Raw genomic sequence first — 19,091 nt, 5'->3', positions numbered from 1 at the left:
AGCTTCAGGAACTGCAGTGCCAGGACAAGGGGGAATGAATTCAAAGTGAAAAATTGGAGAATTGGGTGGGATTTTGGGGAGAAATTGCTCCTGCCAGAGGAGAGATGTGAGGCTGACAAAGGGACAGGATCCAGGCTGGGAATGTTCAGCCTGGAGAAGGGAAAGTTGAGTGGAGCCTCCTCAGCATCCTGGGAGCTGCAGGAGAACTGGAGAGGGACTCAGCACCAGGAACTGCAGGGTCAGGACAAATTCTAACTGGAAAAGGGGAGAATTGAGTGGGATTTGGGGAAGAAATTGCTCCTGCCAGAGGAGGGATGTGATCCAAGCTGGGAGAATTGGGGATGTTTAGCCTGGATTAGGGAATGTTGAGTGGAGCCCTCACAGCTCCTGCCAGGAGAGCTGGAGAGGGACTCGGCACCAGAACTGCAGTGCCAGGACAAGGGGGAATGGATTCAAAGTGGAAAAGGGGAGAATTGGGTGGGATTTCGGGGAGGAATTCCTGGCTGTGAGGGTGGGCAGGCCCTGGCATAGGGTGCCCAGAGAAGCTGTGGCTGCCCCTGGATCCCTGGCAGGGCCCAAGGCCAGGCTGGACAGGCTTGGAGCAGCCTGGGACAGTGGAAGGTGTCCCTGTCATGGCTGGATGAGCTTTAAGGTCCTTCTACCCCAAACCATCCCAGGATTCTGTGTCACCCCTCAGTGCAGGTGACATCAACTCCGCTCCCTGCCAGGTTCCAGCTCCTCTCCAGGACAGGGATCTCAGGGAAATGGGGCCTCCCTGGGCATCACAGACCTGTCCTGCCCATCCAGGCCCTGTCCCTGTCCCTCACAGGCCCCAGGGACAGGGACACCATGCCCAGGCTCTGAACCTAGAGTGGTTTTTGTTTTGTTTTTCCTGCAATCACAATCCCAGCCAAGCTCTGCCCCCGCCTCTGCTCTGATTTCCCTGACCTGCAGCAGGATTTTATTGATCTCAGGGTGCTGTTAAATGAAGAAGTGATCTTGTTTTAGTGCCTGTTTTGCATCCCAGAGATGTTCAGGAGTGTTATTGTTGATTCTCAGTTTATTTATTGAAGCAGCAGCCAGGCAGGAATGAGGAACACTCCAAGAGGAAAAAAAACACCAGGAAAAGGAGCTTCAAAGCTTTCTGCATCTTTTGCCACCCCACTTTGAACAAGCTGGGGTGGGGAATTGATTTGGGTCCTTGTTAATTCAGAAAATTAAATTCCTACAGCCTAAAAATCTGCTCTGCTCCCATTTTCATTTGGGAATGAGCCTGGAAAAAATCCTTCCCAGCTCAGTTTGGGGTGGAATTTGCTGCTCTGCATCTCCCCTCAAGTGCATTCCTTGATTAGGAAGGCAGCAGGGCTGAGCTCCTCAACAGCCAAGGAAAAAAAATTGAATTATTGCCTTTGACAGGAGTTGCTGCATTTTGATTCTTCCAAACAAACCTCACTTTGTATCCAGGTATTATTCCTGAATAATCCAGCTAAGAGTGGGCAGAAAACTCTGGGAAAAGTGATCCATGGATTTTCAAGCACATTAATTAGCACTGTGGTCCTCACAACGCTCTCCCATTTCATTACTTTTCAATTCATCCTCCCAGATTATTAAAAATAAAAATATATCCCAGGAAGGATTAGCAAAAGGAATTTACTGAAAACTTCCTGGGAAAAGATTCCAGGCACTGCACTTTGCTCAGTCTCACATATTCCAAATTTGCATCAGCACCACCTGGCCAGGTGCATTCCTGCAGGACAGAATTGGGGAATTGGTAGTCACATATAAAGCACAGAGGGGACAATTTTCTGTCCCCAAAGTAACAGAAAACCACTTAAAAAAACTCTAAAACCCTAAAAGTAAACCTTAAAGCCCTAAAACTGGATCCCTGCATCCCAAGCCCACAACCTCACCTGGCCAGGTGCATTCCCGCAGGAGAAAATTGGGGAATTGGTATTCACACGTGAAGCACAGAAAAGAAAATTTTCTGTCCCCAAACTGACAAAAAACCACTTTAAAAAGCCCTAAAACCACTGGATCCCTGTGTGCCAAGCCCTCAGCTGCACCTGGCCAGGTACATTCCCTCAGGAGAAAATTGGGGTATTGGAACTCGCACATTTAGCACAGATGGGACAATTTTCTGCCCCCAAAGTGACAAAAAAACACTTAAAAAAAGCCCTAAACCCACTGGATCCTGGCATATCAAGCCCTCCAGCCTCACCTGGCCAGGTGCCTTCTGCTACTCACGCATACAGCACAGAGGGAACAATTTAAGGAAATCCAATTTTCTGTCCCCAAAGTGACAGAAAACCACTAAAAAAAAAGCCCCAAAACCACTGGATCCCTGCAGCCCCACCTGGCCAGGTGCATTTTGGGACTCACACATAAAGCACAGATGGGACAATTTAAGGAAATCCAATTTTCTGTCCCAAAAGTGACAACCAGCCCCAAACCCACTGGATCCCTGCATCCTAAACCCTCAGCCCCACCTGGCCAGGTGCATTCTGGTACTCTCACATAAAGCACAGATGGGACAATTTAAGGAAATCCAATTTTCTGTCCCAAAAGTGACAACCAGCCCCAAACCCACTGGATCCCTGCATCCTAAACCCTCAGCCCCACCTGGCCAGGTGCATTCCTGCAGGAGAAAACTGGGGAATTGGAATTCACACATAAAGCTCAGAGGGGACAATTTTCTGTCCCCAAAGTGACAGAAAACCACCAAAAAAAATATCCCTAGACCCACTGGATTCTGGCATCCCAAGCCCTCAGCCCCACCTGGCCAGGTGCAATCCTGCAGGATGGTACTCACACATAAAGCACAGATAGGACAATTTAAGGAAATCCAATTTTCTGTCCCAAAAGTGACAACCAGCCCCAAACCCACTGGATCCCTGCATCCTAAACCCTCAGCCCCACCTGGCCAGGTGCATTCCTGCAGGAGAGAATTGGTACTGACACCTAGTGCACAGAGGGGACAATTCTCTGTCCCCAAAGTGACAGAAAACCACTGAAAAAAAGCCCTAAACCCACTGGATCCTGGCATATCAAGCCCTCCAGCCTCACCTGGGCAGGTGCATTCTGCCACTCACACACAAAGCACAGAGGGAACAATTTAAGGAAATCCAATTTTCTGTCCCCAAAGTGACAACCAGCCCCAAAACCCACTGGATCCCTGCATCCTAAACCCTCAGCCCCACCTGGCCAGGTGCAATCCCACAAGAGGGAATTGAGGAATTGGTACTCACACATAGAGCACGGATTTCTGGTCTCCGACCTGGCCTCCATCCCCCACTGTCAGGGTGTCGTAGCCTCTCTCCAGCTCGAACTCCTCGAAGGTGAGTTTGATCACCTGCCAAAGACACAATTAACACAATTAATTCATCAATTAACACCAAGCCCTGCTCGTGGATCCCGCAGCAGCTCCCAAGAGCATCGAAATCTCCAAAACATCCCAAAAAGTTGGGTGGTTTTTCTTGGTTTTTTGTTAGGTTTTTTTGGGTTTTTTGGGGTTTTTTTGGTTTTTTTTTTCTCTGAAATCTGGAAATGTAATTAATTTAATTTAATTATTTAATGATTTATATTTATTGATGATTTATATTTATTGATGATTTTTGTTAAAGAGCCAGGGAGCCACCAACACCCCAAACCTGGATCTGCTGAAGTAACAGAACAGCAGCTCATGCAGTTCTAACCTGAAGCTTTACAAGCTTGTATTTATTTACCTATTTTCCTTTTTCTTTTTTTGAACATTGTATTTATTTATCCATTTTCCTGGTTTTTTTGTTATTGTGTTTTTTTGCGTATTTTTGGGTTTTTTTAATATTGTGTTTATTTACCCATTTTATTTATTTACCCATTTTCCTGGTTTGTTTTTTTAAATATTGTGTTTATTTACCCACTTTATTTATTTACCCATTTTCCTGGGTTTTTTTTTAATATTGTATTTATTTATCCATTTTCCTGGTTTGTTTTTTTTAATATTGTATTTATTTACCCATTTCCTGGTTTGTTTTTGTGTTGAATATTGTATTTATTTCCCCATTTCCTGTTTTTTTATTTTTTAAATATTTTATTTATTTACCTATTTTCCTGGGTTTTTTTGCTCTGAAAGTTGGAAATGCAATAATTTAATTAAATTATTTACTGATTTGTTAAAGAGCCAGAGAGCCACAGAACCCCCAAACCTGGAACCGCTAAAGTGACAGCAAAGCCAGGAAAATGGGAAAATGAGATGAAACTCCTGATTCCGAAGTGATTGGAAGTTCAGTCACATTTTGAGGAGAAAAATCCACAATAATTCACTCCAGCGGCTCTAACCTGAAGCTTTCCAAGCTCATTCCTCATTTCCCTGCCCTCAGGGTCCAGAATTTCCCCCTCCTTTTGGGATAAATCATCCCCTTCTCCCTCCATCAGCTTGGACGTGGCTTTTTTTGGGAATAACCCCAGGAGAAACCTCAACCAGCAACATCCATTGTGTCAAAAAAAAGGCCAGAAATAGCTTTTATGCAAATTCCCCAATTATCATATGCATTTCTCAGCTCCCCAGAGATTTCTTTTCCCCACTGTGGTTGGAATTAATTCCCAAAGCACCAGGGCCCAGCTAAAAAAACCCCAGAATATTCCCAAAAGAGGTTTTGATGTCCCCAATCTGCAGTGGAAAAAAATCCCAATTTGTCAGTGAGGAGGCCTCAGCCCTGTGGATGCAAAATTCCCAATTTTGAGGGGAAAATTGTAAATTTGGAGGGGATTTTGGGGCTCAGTGGGTCTCAGGCTCTTTTTTTAACAAATATAGAGCAGAAGACTTGCAAATAATTCCTAAATTCAGCTCCCTGCTTCTTCCAAAGCTCCATGGAGCAGGAGCTGATCAAAAAACCACTGAGACCATGAAAAGATTACAAAAAAAAAAATTACAAAATATTCTTTCCAAGTATTTTATGGGAATTATTGGAAGTAATTCATCCCAAATCCTTCCCTCAGCCAGGAAATGCTGGGATCATCCATGAGGGACAAGCAGGGAGAGCTGTGACCTTCCCAAAGGATTTGGTGCTTTCCTCCCAACCCTCCCTGCTCCAGGAGAGCTTTTCCCAACCTGGAAATTAAAGTTTCTACCATGAAACACCTAAAACCAAAAGAATCCCTTCAAAAAGTGACATTAATTGAATTAATTAAAGCTATTTATCATTTCAAAGGCAATGGGATCTCCTCTTCCAGCTGACAAATTTCCATATTTCTGGGGATGATGGAGCAGAACCTGCGGTTCCTTGGTGGGAAATCCTAAAATTAATGGATTTGACCAATTCCAATCTCCTTTAGGATTTAGGAAAGCAGGGAGAGCTGTGGCCTTCCCACAGGGGTTGCTGATTTTTTCTTCCCTGCTTCAGGAGAGGTTTTCCCTCCCTGTAAACGACACTGAAACACCTAAACCCAAGAAAAATCCCTCAAAACCTGACATTAATTGAATTAATTAAAGCTGTTTATCATTTCAAAGGCAAAGGCAATGGGATCTCCTCTCACAGCTCAAAAATTTCCAAATTTCAGTGCAGGATGGAGCAGAACCTGCAGTTCCTTGTGCTGTGGAATCTCTGATCCAAGCTGGGAAATCTTAAAATTAATGCATTTGACCAATTCCAATCTCCTTTAAGATTTAGGAAAGCAGGGAGAGCTGTGGACTTCCCAAAGGATTTGGTGCTTTTCTTCCTTGCTTTAGGTTTTCCCTCCCTGTAAACGACACTGAAACACCCAAACACCTCAAAAAATCCTTCAAAAATTGACATTAATTGAATTAATTAAAGCTATTTATCATTTCAAAGGCAAAGGGATCTCCTCTCACAGCTGACAAATTTCCGTATTTCTGTGGATGACAGAGCAGAACCTGCAGTTCCTTGTTGGGAAATCTGAAAATGGATGGATTTGACCAATTCCAATCTCATTTATGTACAGGTATGACAGCCCTGGCCTGGGAATGATCAATCCCTGTCCATTTTCCCCTGGCAATGGGAATTGTTTGGTGCCCTCACAGCTTTTTCCAGTCTCACCCCATTACAAGGAGAGCCAGGGCTCATATTTAAATTTAAACCAGTGCAAAAATGTCAATAAATTCACAATGCTGCATAAATAGCATGAGATAGACCCAAACCTCACTCCTCTGCCCTTGGGGGCTGAAATCCTGCTGGATAAAGGGGAAAAAATTGGGAAAAATCAGCATTCCTGGCACAGCCTCCCTGCCCCGATGAGCTGGGCACCTCCCCACACCAGATATCAAAGGGGCTTCGATTGCAAATAATTACACTCACTTTTAATTACAACCCTGAACTAAACGAGCCTTCAGCAGGGAGGGAAGGGCAGGGATTTCAGGACAGCTGGGAAAACACAGGGAAGAGTGTGTGGGGACAGAAACTGAGCCTGGGGGGCTGAAAAAACCCCGAATGTGAGAGCGAGGAGGGGCTGGAAAAGGTTTCCCTCTGGATCCCAAAGTGGAAAGGGCTTGGAGCAACCTGGGATAGTGGAGGGGTCTGGATGTGTTTAAAGTGTCTGGATGTGTTTGAAAGTGTCTGGATGAGTTTGGATGTGTCTGGAAGTATCTGCATGAGTTTGGAAGCGTCTGGATGAGTTTGGAAATGTCTGGGTGAGTCTGAACATGTCTGGAAGTATCTGGATGAGTTTGGAAGTGTCTGGATGTGTTTGGATGAGTCTGGATGTGTCAGGAATTGTCTGCATTTGTTTGGATGTATCTCGATGTGCATGGGTATGTTTGGAGGTGTCTGGATTTGTCTGGATGTTCCTGGATGTCCTTGGATGTGTCTGGAAGTATTTGGAAGCATCTGGATGTGTCTGGATCTGTTTGGAAGTGTCTGGATGTCTCTGGATGTTTTGGAAGTGTTTGGATGGGCCTGGAGGTGTCTGGAATTGTTTGGACGTGTCTGGAATTGTCTGGAAGCACAGCTACCTTTCAGGGGTTGTGGAGGGTGATGAGGTGACCCCTGAGTGTCCCTTTGTCCAGGCTGAGCTCCCTCAGTGGTTCCTCAAAGGGTTTGTGTTCCCCAGCTCAAGAATCCCAACATCCCTCCCAAACTGAGGGCCCAGAAGCACAAGCACCTCTCAGGAAGGTGATGAGGGCACCCCTAAGCCTCCTTTTGTCCAGGACAAACACCCCCAACTCCCTCCGGGGTTCCTCACAGGGTTTGTGCTCCCAGCCCCTCTGATCAGCTCAAGAGTCCCAAAATCCTCCCAAACTGAGAGTCCAGAAGCACAGGCACCTTTCAGGAGCTGCAGAGAGTGATGAGGGCACCCCTGAGCCTCCTTTTGTCCCTCAGTGGTTCCTCACAGGGTTTGTGTTCCCAGCCTCTCTGGATGAGCTCCCAATGTCCTTTGCAAGCTGAGGGCCCAGAAGCAAGGGAACCTTTCAGGGCTGTGGAGGGTGATGAGGTGACCCCTCTGAGGGTTTCTGAACCCCTCTGGATGAGCTCAAGAGTCCCAACATCCTTCCCAAACTGAGGGCCCAGAAGCACAGCCACCTTTCAGGAGCTTTGGAGGGTGATGAGGTCACCCCTGAGTCTCCTTCTGTCCAGGCCAGCTCCCTCAGTGGCTCCTCACTCAGGGGTTGTGGAGGGTGATGAGGTGACCCCCGAGTGTCCATCTGTCCAGGCCAAGCCCCCCAGTTCCCTCAGTGGCTCCTCACTCAGGGGTTGTGGAGGGTGATGAGGTGACCCCCGAGTGTCCATCTGTCCAGGCCAAGCCCCCCAGCTCCCTCAGTGCTTCCTCACTCAGGGGTTGTGCAGGGTGACGAGGTGACCCCCAAGTGTCCATCTGTCCAGGCCAAGCCCCCCAGCTCCCTCAGTGGCTCCTCACTCAGGGGTTGTGCAGGGTGACGAGGTGACCCCCGAGTGTCCATCTGTCCAGGCCAAGCCCCCCAGCTCCCTCAGTGCTTCCTCACTCAGGGGTTGTGCAGGGTGACGAGGTGACCCCCGAGTGTCCATCTGTCCAGGCCAAGCCCCCCAGCACCCTCAGTGGCTCCTCACTCAGGGGTTGTGCAGGGTGACGAGGTGACCCCCGAGTGTCCATCTGTCCAGGCCAAGCCCCCCAGCTCCCTCAGTGCTTCCTCACTCAGGGGTTGTGCAGGGTGACGAGGTGACCCCCGAGTGTCCATCTGTCCAGGCCAAGCCCCCCAGCACCCTCAGTGGCTCCTCACTCAGGGGTTGTGCAGGGTGACGAGGTGACCCCCGAGTGTCCATCTGTCCAGGCCAAGCCCCCCAGCTCCCTCAGTGCTTCCTCACTCAGGGGTTGTGCAGGGTGACGAGGTGACCCCTGAGTGTCCGTCTGTCCAGCCAAGCCCCCCAGCTCACCTTGGCGGGGTTGAGGGCGGTGATGACCCACACGCAGTAGGCGTTGTTGTCGTACTGCACGGGGTAGTTGGGGGATGTGATGACGCCGCTGGGCCCGCGCAGGTACGTGTCACACATCCTGGCTGGGGACACAAATGGGGACACTCAGCGCTGCTGGGGGGGCAGGAGGAGGGATGAGCTTGGGGTGGAGGTGGGAGGAGGTGGAAAAGGGAAGAGGGGGGAAAAATGGAGAAGTTGGTGTTTTCACGGCCTACACTGCTCCTTTTTTACACCCGGGTGGTGAAAATGAGGGGTTTCTCTGTGAGGACTGGGGCCATCAACCCTTGATCCCAAAAACCCCTGATCCCATCAAACCTTGACCCCATCAATCACTGATCTCATCAAACCCCGATCCCATCAATCACTGACCCCACCAAGCCCCAATCCTAATAGTCCCTGATCCCATCAAACCCTGATCCTATAAAACCTCTGATCCCATCAATGCCTGATGCCAACAATCTCTAATCCCATCAACCTCTGATCCCAACAAACCCTGATTTCACCCAAACCTGATCCCCAACAATCCGTGATCCCAACAACCTCTGATCCCATAAAATCCTGATCCCATCAATCCCTGATCTCACCCAAACCTGATCCCATCAATGCCTGATGCCATCAAACCCTGATCCCATCAAACCCAGATCCCAACAACCCCTGTCTCACCCAAATCTAATCCCAACAACCTCCGATCCCATCAACCTCTGATCCCATCAAACCTAATTCCCCAACAATCCATGATCCCAACAACCCCAAACCCATAAAACCCTGATGCCAGCAACTCCTGAACCAACCCAAACCTGATCCAAATAATTCCTGATCTGAACAAACCCTGATCCCAAAAACCCCTGATCCCAGCAAATCCTGATCTCACCCAACTGATCCCAACAACTCCTGATCATACCCAAATATGATCCCAACAAACCCCAATCCCATCAACCCATGATCCCAACAAACCCTGATCCCACCAAACCCCAATTCCATCAATCCTTGTTCCCACTTCCCCTCAGACCAACACCCAACTCTCTATGCTCACATTGATTTATTTCCTTTTTTCCCCTCACAAAAACCCTTCCCCAACCAGGCCAGGAATGACACAACTCCTTCCTGATGTCCCCAAAAAACCCCATTCCCTTTCTTCCTGCACATCAAACCCCCAAAACACTGCACAGCCAGGATTTATTAGGTCATTATTAAGTATTTATCAGCTGGTTTCCTTCTGTGGGCTCAGAACTAAGGTGGAAACTCAGCTCTGCATCTTCAAAACACCTCAGGTAAAGGAAAAACTGGAAAAAGTGCTTAAGCAGGGAAAATTTTGCCTGTGGAATGCCTTTGATGTAATATTTAGCTGAAATATTCCACAAAAAAAAGGTGGGGAAAAACATCCTGGTTCTGGAAATATCCTCTGCTGTGACAGAGCCTCAAATTAATTTATTGTTGAAGTTTATTTATTTATTTAAATGTATTATTTAATTTTGGAGATGTATTTGCATTTTTGGAGTCTGCAAAGGTTTTTTTTCTTTGTAAAATACAGAAAATCATCTCCTGGCCAAGCTGTGGGAAGAGAACTTTCCCCCAAAGTTTTCTCACTGGAGATTAAAAAATTATTGAAGCCCAAGGGGTTAAAATCTGTGACTGACTGGAGAATTTGAGAGAAACACAATTTTAAAAAATGGCACAAACTGGGAGAAAAATTGGCAGAAAGCTGAAATAAAATTGAAACTTTTTAAATAGAAAAAAAACCCCCAAAATATGAAAGTCAGCAGCTAAAAAAATTAAGTTGATTCACAGAAACAGAATAATGCTGGCAAATCCTTTCTTATCTCTTGTGGGAGGACACCATAAATTTCCTTTACAGTGTCACATATTTATGCCAAATATCCTCTTACACTGATTCAATTTATTCCAGGCTTGTTTCAAGAATTACATGGGATTCCAAAGCCTTGAAAAAATCTGCAGATGAAATTAAAGAAAAAAAGAACCGGGGGAAAAAAAACCCTATTTATGATTTTAAGAGCTTTAAAGGCATTCAATTAAAAATATTACAAGTTGTTCTTTATTAGCATTACAAATATCACAATGTGACATTTCGGAGAGGGAATGAAAACAAAATGGCCAAGGGCAAAATGGGAAAAATGAGAAAAAAATTCCATTCCCTGATGGCTCATGGCACAGGATGAGGCTCCCGGGGAAGCACAGCCCCAAAATTCCACATTTCCAGTTAAAAATCTCCCTCCAGCTCTGCTTTTCCAGGTTTTATTCCTGTCTTTCCTCTTACAGGAGAAGGAGGAGAGGGGAGAAAACACCTGGGATGAGGAGAGGGGTGATCCTGCTCAGGTTTGACATTCCTGAATTAAAAGAATGTTCTGGAGAGAGAGAAAGGAAGGGATTTAGGGATATTCATGGAGGAGTCTGTGAGGGGAAAAGGAGGTGCAGAAACAGGGGCTGAAAAAACCTTTAAAGTGAGGGTGAGAAGGCCCTAAGGAAGATTTCCCAGAGAAATTTGGATGCCCCATCCTTGGAAGTGTCCAAGGCCAGCCTGGGATGGGGAAGGTCTCCCTACCCATGGAACAACATTTTCCTTAAGGTTCCTCCCAACCCAAACCCCTCTGGGACTCTGACCTGGCCAAGGAATGACCTGAGGGCAGGATGGGTGAGAAATGGACAGGAAGGAGCTGGGAATTCCCAAAAATCCCCATATCCAGCCAAACTGAGCCCCTCAGATTCCCTCTAAATTCCTGGGAATGTCCAAGGCCAGCATGGAGGGACAGTGGAAGGAGCAGGATTGTCCAACCCAAACCATTCTGGGATTATTCGACCTGAGGGGAGGATGGGTATGGAAAAGGGACAGGAAGGAGCTGGGAATTCCTACAAATCCCAAAATCCAGCCAAGATGAGCTCCCTCAGACTCCCCCTGAATCCCTGGGAGTGTCCAAGACAAGTGGAATGAGCAGGATGGTCCTCAATATCCCTCCAACCCAAACCATTCTGAGATTCGACCCGAGGGCAGGATGGATGATGGAAAAGGGACAGGAAGGAACTAGAATACCTAAAAATCCCAAAATTCAGCCAGACTCCCCCTGGATCCCTGGGAGTGTCCAAGGCCAGCTTGGAGGAACAGTGGAAGGAGCAGGATGGTCCTCAATGTCCCTCCAACCCAAACCATTCTGAGATTCGACCCAAGGGCAGGATGGGTGATGGAAAAGGGACAGGAAGGAGCTGGGAATTCCCAAAAATCCCCAAATCCAGCCAGGCAGAGCCCTCACCTCTGCAGACAGGCCGGTGGTCGCTCCAGGCCACAATGATGTCGCTGACTCTCTTGCAGGTGATGCTCTTGGAGCCCTGCAGGTCGTAGCCCTCGTTGCAGGAGAACTGGATGCTGGAGCCCAGCCTGGAGAGGGGACACAGGGGACATCAGCCTGCTCCTGCACCCCAGGATTTGGGGCCAGGGCCATCCCCTGGCCCTGCAGCCAGCAGGAAGGGAGGAGGGACCAGCTCTGCCTCCCTTCTGCTGTGTCTGCCCCAGATGCTGATGCCCAAATCCCAAATTTTAGTGACATTTCAGTGGGAATTTCATCCTGGGAGAGGACGTGCTCAGCGGACATTCTCATAAAGTGAAATAAAATTCTTTATCAACTGCTGAGAGTTCTGCTCTTTGTTCTGTGGTTTGGATTCTGAGCTTTGTTCACTGGGGTAACACAATCAGCAGCTGGGAATTCATCCCGTGGAATTTAGGGACTTTATGGGATTCCCTTTCTTCTGCCCTCTCTCCTTTGCTGGGTTTGAGGAGAATTTGACAGACTGGGATTTGATTGAGAGGCACTTTCCATGAGCAAAACAGCTCCTGGAATCCCAAATTTTAGTGACATTTCAGTGGGAATTTCACCCACAGCTCTGAGAGAGGACACATTCAGAATTCTCATAAAATGAAATAAAAATCTTTATCAACTGCTGAGAGTTCTGCTCTTTGTTCGGTGGTTTGGATTCTGAACTTTGTTCACTGGAGTAACACCATCAGCAGCTGGGAATTCATCCCATGGAATTTAGGGACTGTTGGGATTCCCTTTCCTCTGCTTGGACTTGAGGAGGATTTGACAGTCTGGGATTTGATTGAGAGACACTTTTCATGAGCAAAACAGCCCTGGGCAGCAGAATCAGATGAAATATTGATTCCCCATGGCCACCAACAGCTGGGGCATCCCTGCAAAGCAAAACTGGGAACTGGAAAGGAACAACAGCTCTGGTTTAAACTTCCTAAGCCCCAATTAGCTGGCACCACACAGGCTCAGTGACAAGGAACCTCAGCCACCTCAAATTCTCTAAGGGCAGGGCCATGCTGGGGTTTGAGCTAATTTGAAAAGTGATTTCTTTCTTTTGGCCGTTTCAGTTTTTCCAGGGGAGGGATGACAGCACAAAACCTGGATTGGGAAAGGATAAAAACACTCCAAGAGATCTTTGTGGAACAGCACACACAGGAAGGGTTTTACACACGTGTTCCCCAAAACTGGGCAGGATTTTGGGAGGGGGACAAAGCAAACAGAGCCCCCCCACACCAGGAGCACACCCAGGAGCTCATGCACAGAACACACAGAAAATATTCTTACCTAAAATCGTTGCCTATCCTTTTACCTCTCTCGGGAATCCCAGGGTCTGGACACAAATTATGTCCCTGGGACACACCAACCTGAGTTACTACAAAGCAAAAAAACAGCACATACAGACACAGAATAGCAAAAGGAACAATTCTTTCAGCAGCTGGCTTGGTGGATGTGGCGAGAAAAATGGCAACTGGAAGCTCAGAAACCTCAATGTTTTATTCCACAAAAACAACAGCTTTGGAAACAAATATCCTGCTCAGTTTACACACCTGAGTGTTTTCTAGGAAATGCCAGCTAGGGACACAGTTTCCCCTCCATTCCACTACAGAAATACCTCTGGATAAGTTGATTTTTGGGTATTTTTTTCCATTCTGCTAAATGACACCAATCACAGAGCCTGTTTGTTATGATTAAAGCCCCACCTGCCACCCTCCAAGGTGACCTCAGAGCCCTCAAAAACCCAGCCCAGTGTGCCAGGGAAAGAAAACAACTCCATGGAAAGGCAGGGAGTGATCCCAGGAGGGAAAAACCAAGCACAGAACGAGAGGGAGAAAGGAGAGGGGGATGCAAGTCGAGGGTTTGAAAGCCAAGTCATTTAGTTGGAACATGGAGAAAAATTTATGGAGCAACCTGGATGCCAACAAACATGAAATCCATGGGGTGGTGGCCAGCACTGCAGAAAGCTCCCAGCTCCACCCTCCCCATTTCCAGCCCTCTCACGGCACAAAGGAGGGTTCAGGGTAGGGGAACCTGGGGGTCCCTCAGCCCTGGCACAATCCTGATTTCCAGGCTGAATTCCAGCACAGCAATAAAGGACAAAAGGGGGATTTTGCCACAGGAGCTCGATGGGATTTGGTTTTCTTCTCATCCAAACCTACAGCATGTTTCTCAGCCAAAAAAACTCCATTCCCTGATGGCTCATCGCACAGGATGACGCTCCTGGGGAAGCACAGCCCCAAAATTCCACATTCCACATGCTGAACCACTGAAAGAACCCCAATTTCCGTTCCACCTCTGCCCAGCACTGGATTACAGGGAAGAAAATCCCAATTTTATTCCAAGCATGGTGCCCCAAAGGAGGAGGGTGACACTGAGGTGACACCAGCCCCTTTCTCATGGCTCAGCAGCTGGAGCCCTGCAGGGGGAATGGGAGAATCCATGGGGAGAATCCACCCACACTGGACACACACAAAGCCAGGACCATCCAATATTTGGAATTAACCCCTGGTGCATCATCCCCAGCTACAGCTGTTCCTACAAGGAGGATGCTTCCCAATTTTGCTGATCCCAAAAATATTCCAGCTTCTCCTCAGCACTAACACTCTTCTGATGCCCTTTATGTTCTTTATAGGAATTTCCTTTTTAAGGCCCATTTTTCCTCCCTTCCCACCGTGCTGGAGCAGAGATGGGGCTGGGATTGTCCCCACAGGATGCTTTGGTGCTCACCTGTCTGTGTGGGAGGGCACAGAGCCATGGATTCATGGAAAACAACATGTGAGGTATTATTTTCCCATTTTCCATGTCCATAACCTGCCACAAACATATTTTATGAAAAATCCTTTCGTTAGGATCTTTTCTCCTGAGAAGCTGGGAAGCTTCAGCTTCTCCATGTTTTGCTGCTTTGGAATGTGATTTGGAGAACTGTTTACTCAGCATGTGAAATTGGTTTTATTTGATGACCAGTGACAGCCACCTGTGTCAAGGCTGTGAGCAGTCACAAGATTTTATTTCCTTTCCTTGAAATTTCCTTCCCTTCCTTCTGATGAAATATTTTCTTCTATTCTTTAGTATAGTTTTAATACATCATTTTCTTTTAATAAATATATATCATAAAATAATAAATCAGCCTCCTGAAACATGGAGTCAAGATTCTCATCTCTTCCCTCATCTTGGGATCCCTGTGAACACCACCACAATAACCCTTGGTAAGCTCAGTCAGCAGCAACCAAGCAGAATTTGACATCCCTACATTTTCTATAACTCCAAACTTTGCTTTGCCACTTTTCACCAGCCCAGAGGATTCCAAATCAGGAATCAGGAATGAATTCAGTGAAGGAAGGGAGAGCGCATGGATTCTACTCCCAGCTTCTGACAGGAAAAGTTTGGCTGAACGGAGTCCCCAGGTGCCACCACCATCCTTGGGTTCCTTCCCTGCACCCAGAGGTGATGCCTGTGCACAAGCAGCTCCAAAAAAAGGAAAATTCACCTCAGGATGAGGGACCCAATGAGAGTTTTATGTCCCAAAGCCGTGTAGGAGTGAAAGACAGTGCTCAAATTCTTGATTTTCCTCTGTAAAAACCTCCCTGACCACACACACACCTGTAACAACCACACACACAAAGCCAAGACCACCCAATATTTGGAATTAACCACCTGGGAACTCTTCCTCAAAGGAAAAATCCAATTCCCACAGCAAATTCCTCCTCCCATGGTCAAATCCCCCTCAGATCACCCCTTTTGTACCCCCAGAGTGGGCACTGCTGCCACTCCCAGTGATTATTTCCCATATCAGATAAAAATGGAGCCTGGAATTCAAAATTTTGGGAAGAAACAATCCCAGACCCCAGGAAAACAAAGAGAAACAATCCCAGATCCCCAGAAAAACCAAGGCCCCAGAGGAGAGTTTGTCACCCCCAATGCTGAGGCCCAAACCCAGCTCATGTCTCATTAGTGGAGATTCACTAACACCTAAAAACACGAACAGATAAAGCAGAGAACAGGGAAGATAAAGCTGAGGGAAGATATCTCCATATCCTGGGAGTTGGGGAATTTCTCTTTTAAAGAAAGTGAAAGAAAAGGAGGAGATGAATGAGATGCTAATTTACAGAAATTTTTGTTCTCTAGCTTTTGTTTTGAGCACACACACACACAAATAGAGGAGCCCGAAGGTTACAAAATGGATTTGTCATGCTGAGAATTTGCTGTGTTCACCTTCCCAAAGTTTCACCTGGGCTGGGCCATTCCCAAATAAACCCCTCAAGATTACTAGAAAAAAATTGTGATGAACTGCTCAATGTCTGCATTAGAAACTCAGGAATTCTCTCCCCCAACCATGGGATTGGTTTTCCATCCCCTCATCCTCCTGATTTTTTTCAATTTCTCCCTCCTCATGAATTCAGTGACAGCCAGTTCTGATTGTTCAGTTTGCCACTGTTAAAATCCTCTTTAATTTTATTTCTCATAATAAAAAAAACTTCACTGACAGATTCCCAAGGGACAATTTCTCACTGAATTTCAGAACTACAAAATAAAAGCAGCACCTAAAAAATAAACAATTTGACAAAGCCCCAGCATTTCTCAGCATGAGGAATTCAGTGAAAGGAGATGATGGGAAAGACTCCAGCAGGAATTAGATGGTTTAAAGGGTTAATCTGAGTGGTCACACCAGGGTAATTCCATGCAAACTTCTGGGAAAGATCCCAAAAACCAGACCTGAGAGCTTGGAGCTGATTTAGGGGTGCAGGGCTCACCCCAACGAGGTCCTGCTGCATTTCCAACCCCCAAAGTTCCTTCAGCACCCAAAAAACCAAGGATGAAGTGATTCCAGAACCTCAGTGACACCAACCCAGACACTGAATGCCCCCAAATTTAACAACACCAAGAGTGAAAAGGTCACAGCCAGGTCCTGACACTGGGAAAATCCAATCCCAGCTGGGAATGTTCCACCAGGACAGCTCCAAACCCCAATTTCCCAGCTGGGAGTGTTCTACCATGAGAGCTCCAAACCCCAGCTTATTTCCCAGCTGGGAATGTTCCAGAACAGCTCAGAAGATGAAGCTTCACAAGCACTCCCAAAAGTGCAGAATTCCCAGAGCATCTCCAGGCTGTCCCACCCAAGATCCAGGTGGTTCCTGTGTCCCACAGACACCTCCCCAAAATCCAGAAATTCCTACACACTTGAGACCTAAAAACTGCTCAACCCACCCCAAAAATGACTTTGCAAAGGAGATTTTGACCGAGCTGGACACACACAGAATTTCCAGTCCTTCATCCACAAGGCCCCAGGTGGCTCCTTGTCCCACAGACACCTCCCCAAAATCCAGAAATTCCCACAGACTTGGCTAAGACCTAAAAAATGCTCAATCCACCCCAAAAAATAACTTTGCAAAGGAGATTTTGACCCAGCTGCACACACACAGAAGTTGCAGTCCTTCACCCAAGTCCTTCCAGTCCTTCACCCACAAGGCCTCAGAATGCTCCTTGTCCCACAGACACCTCCCCAAAATCCAGAAATTCCTATACACTTGAGACCTAGAAACTGCTCAACCCACCCCAAAAATGACTTTGCAAAGAGGATTTTGACCAAGCTAAACATGCACAGAACTTCCAGTCCTTCACCCAGGGCCTCTCCAGGTGGGCCTCACCCAAACACCACACAACCCACTTGGATGCTGTTTTTTAAACCCAAACCACCACAATTCCCCCACTGTGGGAACTGGAATATCCACACTTACACTCTGCTTTCAGTGCCAGAAACAACCTCCAAAACATGGCTTAAAATCTCAAACTATTTCTTCTACCTAATTTATTTGTCTCTCAGTATTATCTCCCCTCCAGAAGTGATTAAAGCAAGATTTCCAAATAATTTCACTGATGGTGAGCAGTACAAGGCACTTAATTATGATTTAAAACAAACACAATCCACTATAACTGAGCCCAAGAAGCACTTCCCCACAGAATATTGAATTTTTATGGATTTTTTCCCTGCAATAACACAAGCAGCTGTTACATCACTACATTTTCACACAAAACACACCAGGTTTAATCTGACCAGGCAATCCCAAACCCAAAAACCTGCAGGATTTAAGAGTGGATCCTTCCAGGGAGGATTTTAGGCCAAGTTTTAGCAAACAGCACTTGAAAATAAAATATTGCTGGTAGGAATAATCAAAAATAAAACAGGGACTTGAAGGCTGGATTTGATCTTTTCCAGCCTTTAGGATTTTGTGGCAGAGCTTTAAGTGATACCAAGAGACACAAAAATTCCTGAATTTCTGGTATTTGAGCCAGAGCAACTGGAAATTGCTCTGGAATAGGAAATTTCTTTGGAATTATCTGTGATGCAAACTCAGCTCGCGGAGTTTTGGGAGCACAGAGGGGCTCAGCCAACCCTGCAAATCCAGCAGGGAGCAGAACAGATGAGGACTGCAAAAAATAAAAATAAAAATAAAATAAAAACCTGATTTTCCTGGTGCCATCTCCTAGGGAATCAGCACTTCTGCAGCTGGGAATTCCCTGTGGGAGCAGAAGGCTCCAAAATAAGGACAAAATAAGAAAAATCCAGAGCTGATGGAGAGCAGGGCATGGAGAAGGAGCTGGAGGGTGACAAGGACCATGGAATGGGGCCGCCATCCCCATCTCCATTATTCCAGCTCAACAACTTCCAGCCTGAGCTGCCCTCAAGATCTGAGCTCCCATCTGGCAGCTCTGAGCCCCTTGGGATGGGATAAACCAGGCAAAGGGAATGAATTCCTATTTTTCCTCCTCAGAAGTGCAGGATCTGCAGGAAAGGGAATGCAGCTGCTGTGTCCTCTTCAACTCAGTGCATTAAAAATGAGTAAAACTGCTCCAAAGGCCATTCCCAGGAAGGAGAAATGGGAATTTTGTGTATTGTTAACACCACAATGCTTCATTAAATCAATGATTTCACTCCTTTGCCCAAAATTCCCCAAAATCCAGGGCAAAAATCCCCCCACTCCAAATTCCCCTGTGTCTCCACACCCAGCCAGGGGAATTTTCCAACTCAGTAAAGGGCACTGGGACGTTTATTCCAATAAATTCTTCCTGGCAAGGAATGTATCACCCAGCCAGGACTCCATTTTAAAGGATAATTCCCTTTAAAATTGAATTATTTTCCCCTGAACACACCCCAAGTGTTTTCTGCTCTGGAGATTTTGGGTTGTTTTTTACCTTTTTGGGCTTTGCTCCCAAAAAAACAGAGCCTAAAAATTCTCCTGGGAGCTGGGAGGGAAACTCTCCTTCCAGAGCCACGATTCTGATCCAGTCCATGCATTTTTCTGAATTTTGTATGCAAGATCCACCAGTTCTGCTCCAGTCCATGCAATTTTCTGAATTTTTTATGTAAAATCCACCAATTCTGATCCAGTCCCTGCAT

The 19,091-nt window shown here is 46.6% G+C and overlaps 1 pseudogene; it reads right to left on the bottom strand.

Annotated features, from left to right (window-relative positions):
* Positions 1-19,091, bottom strand: part of LOC128937667 (CUB and sushi domain-containing protein 2-like) — a 139,446-nt pseudogene that overhangs the window by 111,204 nt on the left and 9,151 nt on the right.

The sequence above is a fragment of the Melozone crissalis genome, unplaced genomic scaffold (assembly GCF_028551555.1).
Source record: "Melozone crissalis strain CALT ecotype California unplaced genomic scaffold, PUWL_Pcris_2 ptg000020l_1, whole genome shotgun sequence".
Lineage (NCBI taxonomy): Eukaryota > Metazoa > Chordata > Aves > Passeriformes > Passerellidae > Melozone > Melozone crissalis.
The sequence above is the reverse complement of the archived record's forward strand: the minus strand, read 5'-3'. Positions and strand labels throughout refer to the sequence as shown.